Genomic DNA, 23822 nt, shown 5'->3' with positions numbered 1-23822 from the left:
TATGAATAAACAAATTGGCAATGAATACATATCTATCAACAATTGAACTGACAAACAAAATGAACAAGCAGAACAGAAACATTCTCATAGATACAGAGAACATTTTGTTGGTTGCCAGATGGGAGGGGGGATGGGGGAATGGGTGAAAAAGGTGAAGGGATTAAGAAGTACAAATTGGTTGCTAGACTGACAAACTTCAAAGGGAAGGGAGGTTGGGGGCTGGGAAGAAATAAACGAAAGAACTTATATGCATATATGCATAACCAATGGACACAGACATCAGTGTGGGAAAAGGCAGGAGGAGGAGGAGGGCAGGAGTGGGGAGGAGGGGCTCGATGGGAGAAAAATGAGGAACATCAGTAATACATTCAACAATAAAGAGAAAAATTAATAAATAAATAAAAGAAAAAAAAGCATCAATGATAGGCAGGATGGGGGTATCCATAATACTGTCAATGATAAAAATGAGGTCAATGAGATTAAAAAATAAAAGGAAAGCAATAATAAAGGTACAGGGCTTGGTTGTGAGATACCCTGAAACTATCTTTTCAAGTTAGCCAATGTTCCTTCATCTCATAGTGCTACTTATTACTTTATTATTAGTATTCCAGAAACTTATGGCTGATACTGATGTGTTACACTGAGAATGCTTTATAGACTCTTTGTAATCTAGGCATAATTCAGATGCTTTCCATCTTGCCGCAGTCTAGCAGCAGCGGGGTCCAGGGGGTCCCGAAGGTGGGTGAGGTGTTGGCCCTAGGAGACAGATGACTACGTGACTCAGGAAGTGTAACACTGTTCCAATTTATTGCAAGTTTCTATGTGCTTCTATACTTTCTTTTTTGGCATAAATTGAACATTTGAGGTTAAAGAAGCAAGGAGTTACATTCCATAGTACCAGGATGTTAGTTTCATTTTTGTCAGAATTAATTTATATCTTTTTGTGTTTATAGATATAAAGAAGGGAGTAGAGTAACCTGTAAGGTGAGACAGAATTTTCTATAGGCCCTTTGAGATTAATAGTTGATCTAGTTCTGGGTTTTTAGATCAGCTAGTTTTTGATTGACCTCCCTAGCTAACTCAGAACAACATTTCTTATAAAACCTGTTCAATTGTGATGATTGAGATTTCTTTTGTTCCCTTGTGGGTAAACACCAAGGGGGACCTTGGCATGCCAAACGTTCCATGAAGGCGAGCTTGCGTAAGGAACGTGTAGTCCGTCTTTGTTAACTATTCTTATTCTATCTGGGGAGGAGGCACAGGAGTATAAGGTGCCTCCATTAGTTCTACCTGTCACAATTCATCCATGAATTGTTTATTAGGGACTTTTGGGGGGAAACCTTTTACCTAATTGAATTAGTAAATTATTAAGACAGTCTGGACATGCAGTGGTGACTGTTTCAGGGGAAGCTGGAGTTTCGTCAGAATTTAATTGCAGAGGCATGATTTCAGATATCTTGTTTGCTATTCCCAGGTTAGTCATATAGTAGAATAATAATTCCCAATATTATAATTCCCATAATACCAATTAATCCCACCCCCATGCCACGTCCTCTTCCTAGAAGATGCATTCCTTGAAGCTTCCTCTCCATATCCGGACTTTGTTACACAATGTGGTTGGAAGAGGACGCGGCAATGAATTATCTGTAGCTACACGTAATCTTATGTTCTGATGATCAACTGGGAAAAAGGCACAAAACATTTCAAATAGTATCTCTGGTACGAGGACAAACCAGGAGTAGTCTGACCTTGACAGTCACTCAGATGAAACTGCATAGTGCTGCCTTCCCTGCATATCAGAGGCCCCAGCAAGAAGACAGACCACCAGGCCTGTGGCACCAACGGAGGGAGCGGCTGTTCGGCTGCTGAGGGGCAGCGTGCTGCTAAAAAGAAATCTTCCTAACATGCCTGTCTTCTTGGAAGGCTCCTTTATGTCCTAAAATCCTCTCAGTCAGAAGCTCTACCCAGTATAACAAAAAAGGGGGGCTACCCTGCGCCCCAGCAAACATTTACAGATGAGGAGATGATGATAAAGAGCACAGTTAAAAAACCTGCCCAGGAACAAATTGCTCCTTTGGTTTCAGCAATGGCTGAAAATTCAAAAATGTAGAAATCAACAATGCAAGGATTATTTCAACAAGGGTTGATGGCTGTCAAAATTGACACAAAATATGGAGGAACAGGAGCTCTATTTTTCTTCTTTCTCCTAGTGACAGAGAAATTAGCCAAAGTTGATGCATTTGTGGCTTTGTTATTGACATTTAGACACAGTACTTAGAGAACTAATTAGAAAACAGAACAGAAAAACAAGTCTACCTATTTAACCAATTGAGCTACAGAAAAAACAGGAAGTTTCTGCCTTTCAGAGGCTGGAGCAGGTAGTGAGTGATTCATTTGCTTAGAAGACTAGAGCTGATAAAAAAGAAAATTATTATGTTATCAATGGGTCAAAGAGGTGGATCAGCAATGCCACGTACACAGAGTTCTTCCTGGTGATGGTAAATGTAGACTGTACCACTGGGTATAAAGGAATTACCTGCTTCCTAGTAGATCATGATACTGAAGGCCTTCATATAGGGAAAGCAGAAAAAAACTGGGAATCAGAGCTTCTTTTACTTGCTCATTAACATTTAATAATGTCCAGATTCCAGAACCCAATATCCTGGGACAAATTGGGCATGGCTCTAAGTATGCCACAGAGAGCCTTTAACAAAGGTAGAATAGGAATGGCTGCAGATGCTGGGACTGGCTCAAAGATGATACATTTACCCATATATTAAAGATTGGATACAATTTGGCAAAAGAATATTTGATTTTCAGGGGCTCCAACACCAAGTGGCAGGTGGCTACCCAGCTGGAAGCTGCAAGATTACTAACATACAACGCTGCTAGGCTTTTAAAAACTGGAAAGTAATTCATGAAAGAAGCATCAGTGGCCAAATACAGTGCATTAGAGATTGCAGGACTCACAAGTAAGTGTATTAAGTGGGTGGGAGGCACAGGATAGACTCACCAAGATTACCTTGTGGAAAAACACTTCCCAGATGCAAAGATTGCTATAATGTATGAAGGAGCTGCAAATACCCAGCTGAACACTATTGCAAAGCATATTGATGTAGAATATTGATTTCTGCAGGAATGGGATCCCTCCCAGGTGTCGCTGGTATAAAATTTTAAACTGTTATGCCTTTTGGGCAGAGTAAATCACCAAAGCATTGAAGTACTTTATTTAAGTCCTTAGTCATAGATTTTGGGGTAGATCTTTTCTATTTTATCTTTCATGTCTGCTTAACTTAGACACAGAAAATCATTTTTTTTAATTTGGAAAGAAATACATCCATATTTTCTCAAAAACAGATTTTTTAAAAAGTTCTATAAAGGCATTATTCTAAGTTCAAGGTATACAGAAGTTTCATTTTCTCAGCACGTGGAGTGTTACTAACAGAAATGGCTATTTTATATTCCTATTAAATCTTTATTTTCTGACACTAGTCAGAGGAACATCTGTTATAGTCGGAAATTCTATAGGATAGATAGATTCAGATCTAAGCTGCTAAACTAGATAGAAATTGATAAAATTTTCTCTAGAAAAATCTAAAAGTTCTAGTTCTCAATACCTGAGAATGGGTGGAAAATAAGTGTATAACTCTTTAGGTCATATTACCGAAGAAAACATTATTTTAACAAAGTAAAGCAATAAAATTTGATACGATAATTTACCTGTGTAAAACATGCATTTCATGATGATTTCAGCAAATCATTTAAAAAACAAATCTCTGGCCCCGCCGAGGTGGCTCAGTGGATTGAGCATCATCCCATGGACTGAGAGGTCCTGGTTCGATTCCTAGGCAGGGCACATGCCCAGGTTTTGGACTTGATCCCCAGTAGGAGGCGTGTAGGAGACAGCTGATGGATGTATCTCTCTCACATAGTTGTTTCTATCTCTCTCCCCTTCCTCTCTCTCTCAAAAATCAATAAAAACATATTTAAAAACAAAAACAAATCTCTGCATTTGTTTTCAAGTGTAAAGCTTAAGTAATTTGGTGTAATAATCAAAATACATTTAATATTATAATACTCATCCTATTGTGTACTATTTTTCAACAATACACTCTCTTTGTATTAAATCAAACACTATTTCATTAAGAAAAAGAAGGAGCCCTGGCCTGTTTGGCTCAGTGGTTAGAGTATCAGCCTGCAGATGAGAGAGTCCCAGATTTGGTTCCCACTAAGGGCACCTACCTCAGTTGCAGTTCACCCCGGCCCCCCGGGGCCATGTGAGTGGCAACCAGTCAATGTGTCTCTCTCACACTGATATTTCTCTCTCTCTGTCTTCCCCCCTCTCTTCCTCCTGCTTTATCTTAAGAAAAATGCAAAAATGTCCTTGGGTGAGGATAAAAAAAAATTTTTTTATTAAAGAAAAAGAAGAAGGGGGGAGGAGAAGGAGAAGAAGAAGAAAATAAGCTCTCAGATATGACCTTCAAATCCAACCACATCAAGTTAGAAGGAAGAACTTCAGCAGCAGAGCAGATTATAACCTCACTCCATTGACCGACCTACTGCATACTACAGAGTGGCACATGTGTGCAAAAGGAAACACAGGGTCCCTCTGAGTTATCAACAAACACTACTGGATGTAGATAATAGTAAGCAGAATCTGATCGATGTTGTAAGTTTGGGATGGCTTTAATCATATATGTTTTTTCAAAAGTTTATTCTTATGGGCGGGGTTTGAAACATCACGACACTGGCACAAATCACAAAACCAATAAAACCTTCCAACATTCTGCAAGCCTGGTACCTCTGTGTCCTTGACATTTTCCTGTAACTCTTGAGATAGGCTGTTGAGATTGAGGTGGAGGCTGAATGGGCGGCTTGAAGAAAATTATAAATATTTATAAAATCTGCTGAGGGGATTTTAGAGAAGCATATGGCCCAGAACACATAGAAAGATTGTCAAGCTTTGTTGCAGATTCACTTAAATTTAGTGGTCATGGATTTCTTGTGGCTATTGTATACCAAACCCCTTAAGTTTGCACATTTAATTCTCATGACATGCATATGTAAATATAATTTTCTTGATTATACAGAATTTAAGTCCCTAATATAAGCTTCCACGGCTATTAGTCCGGGTTCTGTGGCTACGTACAAAAAAAATTACTCTGGCTTACATAAGATAAAGGAATTTCATTGAAAGGATATGTGAAGCTGATGAAACAAAGGGGAATCTAATGAACCAATGTGTGAAGGACAAAACCAAAGCATTTTCACAGGTCCCACTATTTTCTTTTTTTCCTCACCTGAAGACATTTTTTGCATTTATCTTCAGATAGAGTGGAGGGAGAGAGGGAGGAAGACAGAGAGAGACACATCATTGTGAGAGAGACACATAGAGGGGTTACCACTCACACGACCCCAAACGGGGCCAGGGACAAACTGTAACCGAGTTACGTGCCCTTAGCGGGAATGGAACCCCAGACTCTCTGGTCGGCAGGTTGATGTTCTAACTGCTGAGCCAAACTAGCCAGGGCTATTTTTTTTTTAATTTATTTTTAGAGAGAGAGAGGAAGGGAGATGGAGAGGGAGAGAGAGACAAACATCTGTGAGAGAGAACATGGATTGGCCGCCTCCTGCATGCCCCCACTGGGGGTCTGGCCCACAACCTGGGCATGTGCCCTGACTGGGGAATCCAACGAGTAACCTCTTGGTGCATGGGTCGACGCTCAAGGACCGAGCCACACTGGCCGGGCCTCACAGGTCCTACTATTAGGGAAAGATCGCCTGATTCTTTAGGAGACAGCTGCCTGTGTGATTCACTTAATGTCTTTGGATCACTCCATTCCTGAGTCCAATTCCAGAGAGAGAAACTCTTTGCCCTAGCAAGTGCCATATGCTTAGTCAGGGAAGCGGCCCACCCCCCAACTGGAATACAGTGTTGGGGATGTAATTCACCAAAGGAGACCTGGGATGCTGCCGCCAAAGGCAAAGGGATTAGATGATGATGAACAAAAATTGGTAAGTGTCCACTGCAGATAAAATAGCAGAATTAAGATCTGAATCTGTATTCGTCAGAAGTAAAACCTAATGTTGTATGTTCTTTTCCAGGTTGTCTCCCAAAAGAAATGTAGAAAGAAGATTGTCATTAGGGGGTGGGAGGTGGGATAATAGCACAAATAAAACAGAAAAGTAAAAATGTGAGAGAGTTGAGAATACTGGGAATAATGATGGATGATGGGGCCTTCGAAACAGGGAAAAAAGTGAGGCCAGAAGGGGACTCGAAAACCAGGTCAACTGGAGGGACCTAAGGCTAGGACATTCCTGAGAATTTTCTGAGATGATGTCACAAATTCTGTGATGTAAGCCAAGGGAAAGACATGGCCTGAGAAGTTGTCATAAAGGGTCATCAAAGAACAAGTAAAGTTTCAATTGTGTGTTAGTTTCTGATATAATGAGAAGTACACTAATTATTTGGTTTATTGACAACTTAAGCAGGAGGGAGACAGTCAATTGCCTTAGCCATCTTTAAAATAAAAGATGCTGCCAGGCTGGTGTGGCTCAGTAATTGAGCGTCAACCTATGCAGCAAGAGGTCGCTGGTTTGATTCCTGGTCAGGGCACATGCCCAGTTTGCGGACTCGATCCCCAGTAGGGGGCATGCAGGAGGCGGCCAATCGATGTTCTCTCTCATCGATGTTTCTCTCTCTCTCTCTCTCTCTCTCTCTCTCTCTCCCCCCCTCCGTCCTCCCTCCCTCCCTCCCCCTCTCTCCTTTCCTCTCTAAAATCAATAAAGAAAAATATTTTTAAAAATAAAATAAAAGCTGCTCCAGAGACTTTATGGGTTTGTGTTGAACAAAGGAAAATGAAAACTAAATCAATTATGGCATTCACAAACTAGGAGGAGAATGTCTGAAGAATATTTTATGAACAAACTTATTGTTCTACCCACTGCCTTTCCCAAAAGAACTGTTTTATGACTCCAAGTAATCAGCTCAAACAAAAGTGTTAACAGAAGCCTGGAGGCAAAAGGTTTTAGGTGCCTAAGACAGTTTTACTGCTAGAAGAAATTGAGGGGGGTGGGATGGGGAGGAGGGGGTCTGGGGGAGGGGAAGGAGAAACATCTGTAACAAAATAAAATAACAAAAATAAAATTAATAAAAATTGGAACCCTGGCCTGTTTGGCTCAGCGTTGGAGCGTTGGCCTGTGGACCAGAGAGTCCTGGGTTTGGTTCCCGCTAGGGGCACATACCAAAAAAAAAAAAAAAAATTGGAAAAAAAAGAAATTGAAAACAGGTGTCTTTATTTGCTTTGTATTGACAGAAAGGAAAATACGGCAGAGGAAATTTGCCATTTATGAAAAGAGGGTAGGGGTGGGAGAGAAAGGGGTGTGCCTATGAAAGGGCAGCCTGAAGGATCCTTATGGGGATGGAAATATTCTGTATCTTGACTGTATCAAATGCCAATATCCTGGTTGCAATATTGTACTAAAGTTTTGCAAACTGTTAACCACTTCGGAAAACTAGGTCAAGGCTACATGGGATTTCTGTATTATTTCTTACAATTTCATGTAAATCTATAATGATCTCAAAATAAAGTTTCATTAAAAAGGAAAACAACACACACATTGTTCCTTAGTTATAGGGAAAAACAGTTACCTCCACCCCTTATATTTCCCTATATAGTAACTTCAGCTAGACGGGTGGTTCTTCAACCCTAACTGCACATTTATTCCCTGGGTAACCTCAGAGTCCCAGGAGGACTGAGAATTACTGAGCCTCTCCCCACCCCTCATTTACTCCTCCCCAGGGGAATAGGAGCAACTAGTTAGACACTTGAGTTGAGGAGAATAAACAGCTCAGCACTTCCTTTCATCATTTCTAGACTTGTATTTTGCAGAGAGCGGGTCTTTCCTAGCATGGGCCTGTACTGTCCTACTGTGAAGCCTGTGTTGTTAACTGTGCCAGTGACTAGGGAAAAGTATGAGCATGCTCACTTGGACACGTCTTCCGGTCAGCTTTATTTATTAAGGTGACATTTTGACCTCCATGTCTGATTCTGAAGTCAAGAAGAAAAAAAGGACAATATTTATTTGCCCATGTAAGAAAGGGGTTTTCAGATCATCTGAATGAACTCTTATTACAGACCCAGGGGCCCAAGGGATATGACCTTAGATTTGCCTTCTTGTCACTCTGCTCTCCAGAATGTAGAGAAGATAAATGTGGAATGTTAGCAGGTCAGGTTATACAGGGTTTCCAGAAACACTCGTTGTGAAACCCTCTGACTGATGAGTTGCAGCTGCACTGGGAGGCATGTGACTTGACATTCACTTTAGAGAGATTGTGCAACATGCATAGGATACATGCATGTATGGAATAGAAAGGATAGCTGGCCTAAGGCGATGTCCCTGCACTGGGCTCAACCTCCTCTCTTGCAGCTGAGCCCTGGGTAGTGGAGGAGAACAGAAGCTGCAGTAACTTATTGCCAGATGTCAGAAGGACTCTGCTATTTGGCCACGTGCCTTGTTCACTGGTTTTGGGTATCTTTTGAGGACATGATCCACATTTTACTTATATTTAAGACTAACTTTCATCTCAAAATCACATATCCATATACCTATTTCCTTGCTGATTTCACTTAAACTTAAATGCATGGATTGTCAAAGACTGTAAACAAATTTTTACCATGTCTATTATATGTAATACAGAGAAACAGTTTTTAACAGAATTTCATCAACCTTCTTTCCCCCTACATTTTTAAATTATAAATACAGGTATCAAAACAGAGTCCTGAACATATTTTTAATACTGCTAGTAGTCAGCACCCATACCACTTCAAAAAGTCATCCAAATTGGGAATGAAGAGGTAAAAGTGCCATTTTTTTCAGATGACAAGATTTTGTATATAGAAAATGCTAAAGGCTCACCAAAAAACTATTAGAAACAATAAGCACATATAGTAAAGTTTTGAAATGATCTGTTCTTTTAAGGTATGGCATAACCAGAATGGAAAGTACCTGATGCTTTCTTTGTGGGACAGTTCCTTGTACTTTCCTGTATGGTAACTGATTTGTTTATACTTTCTGTTTCTTTTGAGATCAGTTTTGGTTCTTTAAAAAGCCAGTATTATGCTAAGTGAAATAAGCCAGTCAGAGAAAGACAAGTATCACATGGTCTCACTTATATGTAGAATCTGATTAACAAAATTAACTGACAAACAAAATAGATCCAGAGACATGAAAGCAAGGAATGGGCCCTGGCCAGTGCTAAGTGGTTAGAGCATCGGCCCGCAGACCAGAGAGTCCCAGGTTCGATTCCTACTAAGAGCACATACCTCGGTTGCAGTTTGTCCCCTGTCCCAGTTGGGGTCGTGTAGGTGGCAACCACTTGATGTGTCTCTCTCACATCGAGGTTTCTCTCTCTTTTATCTCTCCCTCCCGCTCTATCTCAAGATAAATGCAAAAATGTCCTTGGGTGAGGATAAAAAAGTAGTAATAATAATAAAAGAATTAAAAAAAAAAAAAGAAAGAAATCATGGAACAGGTTGAAGAATCTCAGAGGGAAGGGGGGAGGTGGGGGCAAGAAGAGATTAACCAAAGAATTCATGTGCATATCTGCATAATCCATGGACACAGTGCAAGTGAAGGCCTTGGGGGGGGGGGGGCAGGAGTGGAGTGGAGGGAATCAATGGGGGAAACGGGGTAATATCTGTAATATTTTCAACAGTAAAGATAATCCATTTTATCTAGAATTTCTAAATGATTGCATGAAATCTTTTTCTTGCTTTTTTTCTTAATTAACTTTGCTAAATGTTTATCTATTTTTATCCTAAGCAACCAGTCTTGGATTATTTAATACTACCATTATTTTGTCTTCTAATGAAGTAGTTTCTAGATGCTTTGTGACTTTTTCACCTATGGATAAGATAGTCTGGAATATTTGTAAAGCCAGTTTCTAGAATATTTTTGTATCACTGTGACCTAGAATGTAAGTAATTTATATCTGATTAAAAACCAAAATCATTGCCCTGGCCAGTTTGGCTCAGCAGTTAGAGCATCGGCCTGCGGTCCAGAGAGACCTGGATTGGGTTCCCGCTAAGGGCATGTGCCTCGGTTGCAGTTTGTCCCCGGCCCTGGTTGGGTCTTGCAGGTGGCAACCACTTGATGTGTCCGTTTCACATCAATTTCTCTCTCTCTCTCTCTCTCTCTCTCTCCCTCCCTCCCTCCCACTCTATCTGAACAAAAAAATGGAAAAATGTCCTTGGGTGAGGATAAAAAATAAAAAATCATTTAAAAAGCATGCCCTGGCCAGTTTGGCTCAGCGGTTAGAGCATCGGCCTGCGGTCCGGAGAGACACGGGTTCGGTTCCCGCTAAGGGCACGTACTTCGGTTGCAGTTTGTCCCGGCCCTGGTTGGTCGTGCGGTGGCAGCCACTCGATGTGTCCCTTTCATATCGATGTTTCTCTCTCTCTGTCTCTTCCTCTCTCTCCCTCCCACTCTATCTGTACAAAAAATGGAAAAATGTCCTCGGGTGAGGATAAAACAAAAATTAAAAAAAAAAAAAAAGCAGTGATAGCCAATGACAAGGCTTGTCAAACTTAGTGCTTGACATAACTTCAATCTGCTAAAAGGACAGCTAGATGCTAAACTTTCTGCAAATTCTTTGCATGGTAACTTGTTTGCTCTATCTCAGACCCAAACTCCACCCCCTGTGCCTAACACCAACTAAAATACTCTCTCTTGACCTTGCTGTTTTTGCAATATTTGACACAGTTTGTTAAATTCAAGACTCGCCCCAGCTATTTTAGTACACTGTTCCTCTTTGTACAAGCCACCTGTCCCATAGTCTCCACACACAGAAGTTTTGCTTGCTCATATCTTCTCAAGAGTTGTTTCTAGCTTAGGTCCTGAGTGTTTCCTTATTGCAATAGTCTTCCTTAATAAGTCTTGCCTTGCTAATATCCAGATTTGCATTTTTGCTTGATGCCATGAGTTTGAAAGACAATTTGATTCCTAAAATGCCATTGATTTTCAATTAGTTTTGCTGCTAGCAATTTTTGCTTATTAAATAGTATATTTACAAATGTAGCTGGTTTTTGGAATCTCCTAGTACAATCCCTAGCTATCCTGAATAAATGCAGGTCAATATACCTGCTATTGTGGCATGTTATGTAAGTATGTAAAATATAATGTTTCCCTTAAACACTGCTTTAGCAGTATCACATGGGTTCTGATACATAATGTTTTTATTATCATTATTTTCTTTTTTAATCCTCACCTGAGGACATTTTTCCATTTTTTGTTCAGGTGGAGTGGGAGGGAGAGATTGGAACAGAGAGAGAAAGAGAAACATCGAGTGGCTGCCACCTGCACAACCCAACCAGGGCTGAGGACAAACTGCAACAGACGTACGCGCCCTTAGCAAGAACCAAACCCGAGTTTCTCGGGACCGCAGGCCAATACTCTAACCGCTGAGCCAAACCAGCCAGGACTATTATCATTATTTTCTAAATAATCTACAATTCTATACAGATTTTTTTCTCTTGGGCTCAAGAGCTGTTACCCCAAGATATTTTATTTCCAAGTGAGTAGGGGCTTTTGTTTTCTTGATATGCTTTTGCCTTCTTATTTTATTACATTGCTACTAGAGAAAATTATCTATATTGTTCTAGCTTTTGGGAATGTATTGAGGTTTCCTTTTTATTTTTATTTCTTAATCCTTACCCGAGGATATATTTCTATTTATCTTCAGATAGAGTGGGAGGGAGGGAGGGAGAGAAACATCAACATGAGAGGAACACATCAACTGGTTGCCTCCCGTACGACCCATCCTGGCCCAGGGATGAACCACAACTGAGGTAGGTGCCCTTGACCAGAATCGAACCTGAGACTCTTTGGTCTGAGGGCCGATGCTCTAACCGCTGGCCTGGCCAAGGTTTCTTTCCTTTTTAAAAATTTTATCTTCACCTGAGGACATTTTTGCATTTATCTTCAGATGGGGGGGGGGGGGCATCGACGTGAGAGAGACACATCGACTGGTTGCCACCCATATGGCCCCATCTGGGGCTAGGGACAAACTGCAACCATGGTATGTGCCCTTAGCTGGAACCGAACCTGAGACTCTCCAGTCCGTGGGCCAATGCTCTAACTGCTGAGCCAAACCAGCCAGGGCTGAGGTTTCCTTTTTTTTTTTTTCCCTTTATTGATATATTAGAGAAGCAGAGGAAGGGAGAGGGAGAGAGAGTCAGAAACATCAATGAGAGAACGTGGATCAGCCGCCTCCTGCATGCCCCCACTGAGGATTTGGCCCACATCCTGGGCATGTGTCCTGACTGGGAACCGAACCGGCGACCTCTTAGTGCATAGGTCTATGCTCAGCCACTGAGTCACACCAGCCAGACAAGGTTTCCTTTTTAATTGGGAATATAATTAGCAGTTATATCAGAATCACAGAATTTAGTATGCATCAACTAGCTCTATCTTATTAATTATGTTAAATCTATTATTTTTTTATTTTTTTATTTTTTTGTCATTTTGTCATGGACTAAGGGTGAATTAAAGTACCCTGCCAGTAATATGTTTCTGTCTACTTCTTTGTGTAGATCTTAACTTTTACTTTAAGGATTCTGTTCATATTGATGCCATTATTTGTACATAGATATTCATAACTGTTGTCTCTGTTAATTTCACTTTGGCATATGAAGTGCCTTCTCTGTCTTATTTAAATGTTTTTTGTTCTGAACTCGGTCATAATTGAAATTAAGATTGTGACCACTTTGGTTTGCATTAGCCTAGTCTGGTTTACCCATTCATTTATCACTTTTTTTATTTTCATTTTCCATTCTTCTGATCTCTTTAAGTTTCTCTTTTTATAGAGTGTAGAATTTTTTTCTTCTTCGGTATCCAGTATGACTTTTCCCCTTTTAATGGATGAGTTTAACTCATTCATGATTATTATAATTATTTACAATTATTGATATGATATGTTTAGTCATAGTTATATCATGTTATTTTGTGTGACAGTTCATGTTTTCAAAGTTAAAAAATAATTGCCTGTGAGCCCTGGCCGGTTTGGCTCAGCGGTTAGAGCGTTGGCCTGTGGTCCGGAGAGACCCAGGTTAGGTTCCCGCTAAGGGCATGTACCTCGGTTGCAGTTTGTCCCCGGCCCTGGATGGTTCGTGCAGGTGGCAGCCACTCGATGTGTCCCTTTCACGTCGATGTTTCTCTGTCTCTCTCTTCCTCTCTCTCCTTCCCACTCTGTCTGAACAGAAAATGAAAAAATGTCCTCGGGTAAGAAAAAATAAATTAATTAATTTAAAAAATTGCCTGTGAGATTTTTCTTGTTTATATATGCACATTTTCAATGATTATGAATGTTCATATTTTTGTCTAATGTCTAATCTCTTTTCTTTACACAGTATTCTAAATGTCCTATTCTAAACAATAATGAAATTAGTAGCTTTTCTCTCTACCTCTCCTTTCCATAACTTCTCAATTATATTTAATTAGATTATCTTTAAGTTTAATAACAATAACCCTCACATTTGTTTTAGTCTCAGTCCTACTTATCAGCAATCCTCATGCTATCTACTTATGCTTTCTAGTCATCTCTTCTTGGATTAAATGTGTTCACTGGCATATTCTTCAAATGACTTAATGGAAACTATCTTAGGATCATGTGTTTTCAAAACAGTAGAACTGGATATAAAATCCCTAAGTTACACCCTGGCCGGTTTGGCTCAGCGGTTAGAGCGTTGGCCAGCGGTCCAGAGAGACCCGGGTTCGGTTCCCGCTAAGGGCATGTACCTCGGTTGCAGTTTGTCCCCAGCCCTGGTGCGGATGACAACCACTCAATGTGACCCTTTCATTTCAATGTTTCTCTCTCTCTCTCCCTCCCCCTGTATCTGAACAAAAAAAAAAAAAAAAAGGAAAAATGTCCTCAGGTGAGGGGAAAAAAAAAATTCCTGAGTTACTCCTCTTTCCTTGAGGATTTTGTCTCTTTTGCTCTGTCTATAATGTCTTCTAGGAAGGAATGTTAAGAAGAAATCTGAAATAGGCCTAAGTTTTTGTCATTATAAGTGATATATTTTCTTTGACTTTCATGAAGTGCTTTGTATTTTTTTTCAAAAATTTTTTTTTCCTTTATTGATTTTAGAGAGAGAGAAAGTGAGAGGGAGAGAGAGATAGAAACATCAATGAGAGAGTACATCGATTGGCCACCTCCTGCATGCCCCCCACTGGGGATTAGACCCACAACCTGGGCATGTGTCCTGACCGAGAATCGAACTGGTGACCTCTTGGTGCATGGGTTGATGCTCAACGACTGAGCCATACCAGCCGGACAAAGTGCTTTATTTTTAAACCTAATAATTTTATGAGCATATATAAGGTATTGACCACATGACGCCATATTTAAAAATAGGCCCACAATTCTGCAGATACACACACACACACACACACACACACACACATATATATATATATATATATATATTTAATCCTCAACTGATATTTTTTCCATTGACTTTTAGAGGAGTGGAAGGGAGGGAGGAGAAAGTGAGAGAGAGAGAAAGACGAGAGAAACATCTATGTGAGAGAGAAACATTGACTGGTTGCCTCCCACACATGCCCTGAATGGGCCAAGGATTGAACCTGCAACCCAGGTGCCTGCCCTTGACTGGGAATCAAATCTGTGACCCTTTGGTGCACAGACTGACACTCTAACCACTGAGCAACACCGGCCAGGGTTTGAGTAATATTTTTCTTTTTTGCAATTTTCTGTTTTGTTTTTTAAAACTTGTAATTTTTATTTTAATTAATTAATTTTTGTTACAGATGTTTCTCCTTTTTCCCCCATTGACACCCTGATCCTGATCCTGCCGCCCCCCCACCCCGCCCAGCATTGTTGTCTATGTCCCTTGGCTATGCATACCTGCATACAAGTTCTGTGGTTTATCTCTTCCCTCCTCGACCCTGTCTCCATCCCCCTCTTCTAAGGGTTGTCAGTCTGTACCCTATTTCTTTGTCTCTGGAACTATTTTGTTCATCAGCTTGTACTGTTTATTATATTCCACAAATGTGTGCAATCATGTGTATGGTCTAAGTTGGTGGTCTAGTTTCTTTCTTTTTTTTACATATAGCTGTCCAATTTTCCCAACACCATTTATTAAAGATACTGTCTTTACTCCATTGTATGCTTTTCCCACCTTTGTCAAATATTAATTGAGCATAATGTCTTGGGTCAATTTCCAGGTTCTCTGTTCTGTTCCATTGATCTAAATGCCTGTTCTTGTGTCAGTACCTAGTTGTTTTGATTATTATGGCTTTGTAGTATAACCTGATATCTGGTTTTGTGATCCCTCCTACTTTGTTCTTCTTTTTCTTTTCTTTTTTTTTTTTTTTTTATCCTCACCCGAGGACATTTCTCCATTTTTTGTACAGATAGAGTGTGAGGGAGAGAGAGAGAGAGAGAAACATTGACGTGAAAGGGACACATCGAGTGGCTGCCACCCGCACAACCAACCAGGGCCGGGGACAAACTGCAACCGAGGTACATGCCCTTAGTGGGAACCAAACCCGGGTCTCTCCGGACCGCAGGCTGATGCTCTAACCGCTGAGCCAAACCGGCCAGGGCTGTTCTTCTTTTTCAAGATTGCTGTGGCTATTTGGGGTCTTTGTTGGTTCCATATAAACTTTTGAAGTATTTGCTATAGTTTTGTGAAATATGTCATTGATATTTTAATGGGGATTGCATTGAATCTATAGATTGCTTTGGGTGGTATGGACATTTTTTTTTTATCCTCACCCAGGGACATTTTTGCATTTATGTTCAGATAGAGTGGGAGAGAGAAAGGGAGAAAAAGAGAGAGAGAAACATCAAGTGGTTGCCACCCACACGACCCCAACCAGGGTCAGGGATAAACTGCAACCAAGGTATGTGCCCTTACTGGAAACCAAACCCGGGGCTCTCCAGTCCACAGGCCAATGCTCTAATCCCTGAGACAAACTGGCCAGGGGTTGGACATTTTAATGATGTTAATTCTTTTAATCTATGAACAAGGTATATGCTTTCACTTGTTTATCTCATCCTCTATTTCTTTGTCAATGTCTTGCAGTGTTCTGTTAATAGGTCCTTTATTTCTTTGGTTAATTTTATTCCCAGGTATCTTAATTTTTTAGTTGCAATGGTAAATGAGATTGTACTTTTAGTTTCTCTTTCTGTGAATTCATTATTGGTGTATAAGAACGCCATCAATTTCTTGATGTTAATTTTGTATCCTGCTACTTTGCAAATTCATTTATAGCTCTAGTAGATCTTTGATCGAGTCTTTAGGGTTTTCTATGTATAATATCACGTCATCTGCAAATAATGACAGTTCCTCCTTTTCAATTTGGATCACTTTTATTTTTCCTTCTTATCTAATTGCTGTGGCTAAAACTTCCAGTACTATGTTAAATAAGAGTGGTAAAAGTGGGCATCCCTGCCCTGGCCGGTTTGGCTCAGCGGTTAGAGCGTCGGCCTGCGGTCCTGAGAGACCCGGGTTCGGTTCCCGCTAAGGGCGCGTACCTCGGTTGCAGTTTGTCCCCGGCCCTGGTCGGTTGTGCGGGTGGCAGCCACTCGATGTGTTCCTTTCACATCGATGTTTCTCTCTCTCTCTCTCTGTTCCTCTCTCTCCCTCCCACTCTACCTGAACAAAAAATGGAAAAATGTCCTCGGGTGAGGATAAAAAAAAAAAAAAAAAGAAAGTGGGCATCCCTGTCTTGTTCCTGTTCTTAAGGGAAATGCTTTTAGTTTTTGCCCATTGAGTATGATGTTGGCTGCAGGTTTGTCATATATGGCCTTTATTATGTCAAGATATCCCTCTATTCCCAGATTGCTGAATGTTTTTATCAGAAATGAGTGCTGGATTTGTCGAATACTTTTTCAGTGTCTATTGATATGATCATGTGGTTTTTGTCTTTCATTTTGTTTATGTGGTGTATCACATTTATTGATTTGCGAATATTGTACCAGCCTTGCATCCCTGGGATTAATCCCACTTAGTCATGGTGAATAATTTTTTTAATGTATTGCTGGATTCAATTTGCTAGTATTTTGTTCAGAATTTTGGCATCTATGTTCATCAGGGATATTGGCCGGTAGTTTTCTTTCTTTGTGGTATCTTTATCTGGTTTTGGGATTAGAATTATGCTGGCCTCATAAAATGAGTTTGGAAGTCTTCCTTCTTCTTGGATTTTCTGTAATAGTTTGAGGAAAATGGATGTTAGATCTTCTCTGAATGTTCAGTAAAACTCCCCCGTGAAGCCATCTGGGTCTGGGCTTTTGTTTGCTGGGAGAGTCTTGATTATATCTTCAATTTCCTTAGTTGTTATTGGTCTGTTCAAGTTTTCTAGCTCTTCCCAGTTCAGTTTTGGGAGACTGTGTGTTTCTAGAAATGTGTCTATTTTGCCTAGATTGTCCAATTTGTAGCCATATAGTCGTTCATAGTTTTTTTGTTTGTTTGTTTTTTCGGTATGTGCCCCTAGCAGGAACCAAACCCAGGACTCTCTGGTCCACAGGCCGACGCTCCAACTGCTGAGTCAAACCAGCCAGGGCTTTCATAGTATTTTTTTTTTTTATCCTCACTCAAGGACATTTTCCCATTTTTTGTTCAGATACAACAGGAGGGAGAGAGGAAGAGAGAGAGACAGAAACATCAATGAGAAAGGGACACATCGAGTGGCTGCCACCCACATGACCAAAGAGGGCCGAGGACAAACTGCAACTGAAGTACATGCCCTTAGCAGGAATCAAACCCGGGTCTGTCTGGACTGGAGGCCGATGGTCTAACCGCTGAGCCAAACTGGCCAGGGCCATAGTATTTTTTAATAATCCTTTGTATTTCTGTGGTGTCAGTTGTTACTTCTCTGTCATTTCTGATTTGGGGTTCTCTCTTCTTGTTTCTAGGTGATATGGCTAAGGGTCCATCAATCTTGTTTATCTTTTCAAAGAACCTTGTTTATCTTTTCAAAGAACCAGGTCTTTGTTTCATTGATCTTTTGAATTATTTTTGTTGTTGTTGCTATGTCATTTATTTCTGCTCAGACCTTTACTAGTTCTTTTCTTCTACTTGCTCTGGGACTTTTGTTTGTTTGTTTGTTTGTTTACTTTCTAAATCTTTAGGTTGTAGAGTTAGAAAGTCAATTAGAAAGTTTTCATATTTCTTGAGTTAGGCCCGTAGTGCTATAAACTTCCCTCTCAGGACTGCTTTCACAGCATCCCATAGATTTTGTGTTGTGTATTCATTTTCATTGATTTCCAGGAAATTTTTAATTTCTTCCTTGATCTCAGTGCTATAAACTTCCCTCTCAGGACTGTTTTCACAGCGTCCCATAGATTTTGTGTTGTGTATTCATTTTCATTGGTTTCCAGGAAATTTTTAATTTCTTCCTTGATCTCCTTGGTAACCCATTCATTGTTTAATAACATGCTATTTAGCCTCTATGTATTTGAATGTTTGTTATTGCTGTAATTGATTTCTCATGGCATTGTGATCAGAGAAGATGCTTAGTATGATTTCAATTTTCTTGAACTTGTAGAGACTTAGTTTGTGTCCTAACATGTGGTCTATCTTTGAAAATGTCCCATGTGCACTTAAAAATAATGTGAATTCTGCCATTTTGGGGTGTAATTCTCTGTAGATATCTATTAAGTCCATTTGATCCAGTGCATCATTTAGAGTCTTTGCTTCCTTGTTCATTTTTTGTCTACAAGATCTATCCACTGATGTCAGTGGGGTGTTGAAGTCCCCTTCTATGATTGTATTACTATTGATTTCTCCTCTAAAGTCCTCCAGAAGTTTTTAAATATATTTTGTGCTCCTATGTTGGGTGCATATATGTTTACCAAGGTTATATCCTCTTGTTGGATAGGTCTTTTAATATTATGTAGTGACCTTCTTTGTCTCTAGTTATGGCCTTCATTTTGAATTCTATTTTATTGGATAAGAATATTGCTATCCCAGTTTTTCCCTTTCCATTTGCTTAGAAAAAGTTTTCCTATCCCTTTATATTTAACGTTATTATTATTATTTTTAATCTTTATTGTTGAATGTATTACAGATGTTCTTAATTTTTCCCCATTGACACCCTCCTCCCCACTCCCGCCCCCCTCCTGCCTTTTCCCATACTGTGGTCTGTGTCCATTGGTGGTGCATATAAGTTCTTTGGTTTATTTCTTCCCACCCCCCAATTCCCCTTCCCTTTGAAGTTTGTCAGTCTAGCAACCAATTTGTTCTTCTTAATCCCTTCACCATTTTCACCCATTCCTCCAACCCCTCTCCCATCTGTCAACCAAAAAACTGTTCTCTGTATCTATGAGAATGTTTCTGTTCTGCCTGTTCATTTCCTTTGTAGATTCCATTGTCGATAGATATGTATTCATTGCCATTTTGTTTGTTCATATTTTTTATCTTTTTCTTCAAAAAGACCCTTCAACATTTCATATAATAATGGTTTGGTGGTGATGAACTCCTTTAACTTTTTCTTGTCTGGGAAACTCTTTATATGGCCATCGATCATAAATGACAGCTTTGCAGGATAAAGTAATCTTGGTTGTAGGTTCTTGCTTTTCATCACTCATTTCTTGCCACTCCCTTCTGACCTGCAAAGTTTCTTTTGAGAAATCAGCTGACAGTCTTATGGGAACTAACTGCTTTTCTCTTGCTGCTTTTAAGATTCTCTCCTTGTCTTGAACCTTTTGCATTTTGATGATGATGTGTCTTGGTGTGGGCCTCTTGGGGTTCATCTTGTTTGGGACTCTCTGTGCTTCCTGGACTTATATGTCCGTTTCCTTCACCAAGTTAGGGAAGTTTTCTGCCATTATTGTTTCAAATAGGTTTTCGATTTCTTGTTCTCTCTCTTCTCCTTCTGGCACCCCCAAGATGCGAATGTTGGCACGCTTGAAGTTATCCCAGAGACTCCTTACACTATCCTCATTTTTTTGGATTCTTTTTCCCTTTTGCTGTTCTGATTGGGTGTTTATTGCTTCCTTATATTCCAAATCGATGGTTTGCTTCTTGGCTTTACCTACTCTACTATTGAATCTGTGTAAATTATTCTTTATTTCAGTTAGTGCCTCCTTCATTTCTGACTGGTCCTTTTTTATGCTCTGGAGGCCCTCACTAAGTACACTGAGGTTCTCACTAAGTTTGTTGAGCTTCCTTATAAGCAGTATTTTGAATTCAGCATCTGTTAGGTTGCTTATCCCCATTTCACTTAGTTCTTTTCCTGGGGTTTTGTTCTGTTCTTTCATTTGGGACCTGTTTCTTTGTCTCCTCATTTTGGCTGCCTCCCTGTGTTTGTTTCTATGTATTGCTTAACAAGAGGTATGGGGCTAGCTGAGACCAGATGCTGCTTGTTTGAAAGAATTCAGGAAAACCTGAAGCAGGATCCAAGACAGGCCAATCCTATGGTTAAGCAACTAACAACAGCTTGGGTGGGCCTGAAAGTTGTTGGGGCGGGGCCTCACGGAATCACCAAGGTGGGGCAACCAGTGTGAGCCAGGTTGCTGGGGTCCCAGATATGGCAGCTGTCTGCTGCCCCAGGGAAGGGCTCATCAAAAAAACAAAGGCCTCTGACAGCATGATTTGTCCCATAGAAAGCCCCCTCTCCAGCCCTCGTTCCAATGCCAAACAGCTCAGTTCTTCTCTGTATGTCTCTGGCGCCCCTGGAGCTGCCTCCCCTCTAAGCTGAGAGGGAGAGAGTCTGATAAGTCCGTGCATGGACCCTTTAAGAGGAGCTGCCTGGGGCTCCAGCCGCCTCAGCCTCCCTGAGCCTCAGTTCCCACTGGTTTTTCCAGCCAGAAGCTATGGGGACTTCTCTTCCTGGCACTGGAACCCTGAGCGGGGCGCCTGGCGTGGGACGGGGCCTCTCAGTCCTCAGAGAAAACCTTTCCAGCTGAGGTACCCCCCTGATTTTTATCTGCCACATGTGGGTGTGGGACCAGCCATCCACCTCTACCCCTCCTACCAGTCTCGATGTGGCTGCTGCTTTAATTCCGTAGTTGTAGGACTTCCATTCAGCTTGATTTCAGGTGGTTTTGAATGATGGTTGTTCTGTATTTTAGTTATAACTTTGATGTGGTTGTGGGAGGACGCGATACCGCATTTACCTACACCGCCATCTTGACTCGAAGTCTAAGGTTATTATTGATATGTACTTATATATTGCCATTTTAGTTATTGTGGTTATATTTTTTTTTCCTATTTCTTTTACGAGTTACAGCAGTCCTTTTAACATTTCTTGCATTGCTGGTTTGGTGCTAATATATTCCCTTAGCCGTTGTTGTTGTTGTTGTTGTTGTTGTTGTGTCTGGAAAGTTCTTTATTTCACCTTCTATTTTGAATGATAGACCTTGCTGGATATGGTCGTGGATTCAGATCATTGTTTTTTATTACTTTGATTACTCATGCCATTCTCTTCTGGCTTGTAGTGTTTCTGTTGAGAAGGTAGCTGATAGCCTTATGGGGGTTCCTTTGTAGGTAACTTGTTGCTTATCTCTAGATTCTCTCTTTGTCTTTAATTTTTGGCATTTTAATTATTATGAGTCTTGGTGTAGGCCTGTTTGGGTTCTTCTAACTTGGGGCTCTCTGTGCGTCTTGAACTTCTATGCCTTTGTCCTTCACCAAGTTAGGGAAGTTTTCTGTCACTATTTCTTCAAATGTATTCTCTAACCCTTGCTCACTTTCTTCTTCTGGAACTCCTGATGCAGATGTTGTTACATTTTATATTGTCCCACAGTTCTCTTAATCTGTATTCCTATTTTTTAATTGTTTTTTTTTTTTTTTTCTTTTTGGTTTCCTGATTGGGTGATTTTTTTCTACCCTGTCTTCTAATTCACTGATCTGGTCCTCAGCTTCCTCTGCTCTGCTGGTTATTCCTTCCAAAGTGTTATTTATTTCTGCTATGTAATTCTTCATTTCCAATTGGTTGGTTTTCAATGCTTATATATCTTTACTCCTGCTCTTGAGCTTCCTCATGATTATTACTCTGAACTCTCCCTCTGATATCTTGCTCAATTCCATTTAATTTATCTCTTCTCCTATCAAATTATCTTGTTCTTTCATTTGGGATTTATTTCTTTGTTCCACCATTTTGGCTGTCTCAGTGGATTTTGGAGCCTACCAAATTTTCCCTGTGGGTATTGGTTTTTGCTGGTTGTGGCTCCCTCTACTGGGTTTGGATGAGTGTAGGAAAATGCATGTTAAATACCAGGGTCAATTTTTAGTTTCCTGGGTAGATTTGCAAGCCCAGGAAAGGTTCAGTTATCCTCTAGCTTTTTGCCTGGAGGCTATTAGTCTCAGTTACTTGATGAGCCTTGGTTAGTAGCCCTCAGCTGAATGAAAAATCCCTCAATTGTAAGAGGATTTCCAGTGGGTGGAACACTTGCTTGCTATCAGACTTTAGATGTTAATGAGCCTCAATTTGAATTTTTTTGGTTTGGACTGGTGGTGTTGAATTCCTGAGGGAAAGGCAGTTCCTTCTTCCTGGGGCTACTGTCATGTGAGGGAGTGATTCAGTACAAGACTCTCAGTGCCCTCCTGTCCAGCTTTCAGCTCTTTGCTTGCTATCAGACTTTAGATGTTAATGAGCCTCAATTTGAATTTTTTTGGTTTGGACTGGTGGTGTTGAATTCCTGAGGGAGAGGCAGTTCCTTCTTCCTGGGGCTACTGTCATGTGAGGGAGTGATTCAGTACAAGACTCTCAGTGCCCTCCTGTCCAGCTTTCAGCTCTCTCCTGCACACAGTTTCAGTCCATTACACCCTTTCTCTGCCAGAGCATAAGGTGATTGGCTGTAGCTGATTTGGTGCTTTTTAAAGCCCCTGCTCTCTCAGCAGGAAGTGCACACTGCTAATACAGCCCTCATTGCTGTTCATGGACTCCCAGCCCACCCCACACATCTCTGTAGTTCCTACCAGGTTTGATTTGGCATCCTCTCTGTCCCTGGTTGTACTGGCTCTCTTTCAGCTGCTCTTCAGTTGGATTTTCCCAATGTTTTTGTCTTTATTTTTGTGGTAATTCCAGGTAGGTCCTGGGAGATGGTTTGTGTAGCTTCCATTCACTCTGCCACAATCTCAGGGACTCCTCTCAAAATATTCTTTCTAAGGCACCAATTCATGCTTCTTTCAGTCACCAAGGAGGCCTGTGCTCAGCTGTGTTTATAAACCACCTGAGTTATCTTTTTCTATTCTGTAATTTCTTCTTTGCTTTTAAGATCTATGAATTTATGCTTTTCCTCAATTCTGGCAAATTCACACTATTATCTCTTCATATATTGCCTCTTCTCCTTTCTCACTATTACTTCTAGTTAAAACTCTCTTTAAGTGTTAGATTTTCTCATTTTAATTTCTGTACCTTTTAACGTTTTATTTATTTATTTATATATATATTTATTTATATATATAAGTATATATATTTATTTATTCATTTACTTATTTATATATTTATTTATATATATATATTTTCCATCTCCTTGTTTTTCATTCCTGCATTGTGGATCGGTTCTTCAGATATATCTTCTGGTTCACAAATTCTCACTTGAATTATCTAATCTAGTTAATCCCTCCACTGAGGTTTGTTTTGTTTTTTCCACCAATATAAATAAAAAAGTGAACATTCAACTAGAAACACTTTGGAAATGAATGAACAAAAGCATTAGGAAATAATTCCAAAGAAACCAGAAATAAAGTATATTTCTGATTTTATTTTATTTTTGGTTTATATATTTTATTTCTGGTTTCTTTGGAATTATTTCCTAATGATTTTGTTCATTCATTTCCAAAGTGTTTCTA

The 23822-nt window shown here is 40.1% G+C and overlaps 1 pseudogene; it reads left to right on the top strand.

Annotated features, from left to right (window-relative positions):
• Window positions 1-1185: 1185 nt before the first annotated feature.
• On the top strand, window positions 1186-3127 carry LOC118623684 (annotated as a pseudogene).
• Window positions 3128-23822: the final 20695 nt, after the last annotated feature.

This window comes from Molossus molossus, unplaced genomic scaffold (assembly GCF_014108415.1).
Source record: "Molossus molossus isolate mMolMol1 unplaced genomic scaffold, mMolMol1.p scaffold_m16_p_10, whole genome shotgun sequence".
NCBI lineage: Eukaryota > Metazoa > Chordata > Mammalia > Chiroptera > Molossidae > Molossus > Molossus molossus.
This window is presented reverse-complemented; position numbering and strand designations above follow the sequence as displayed.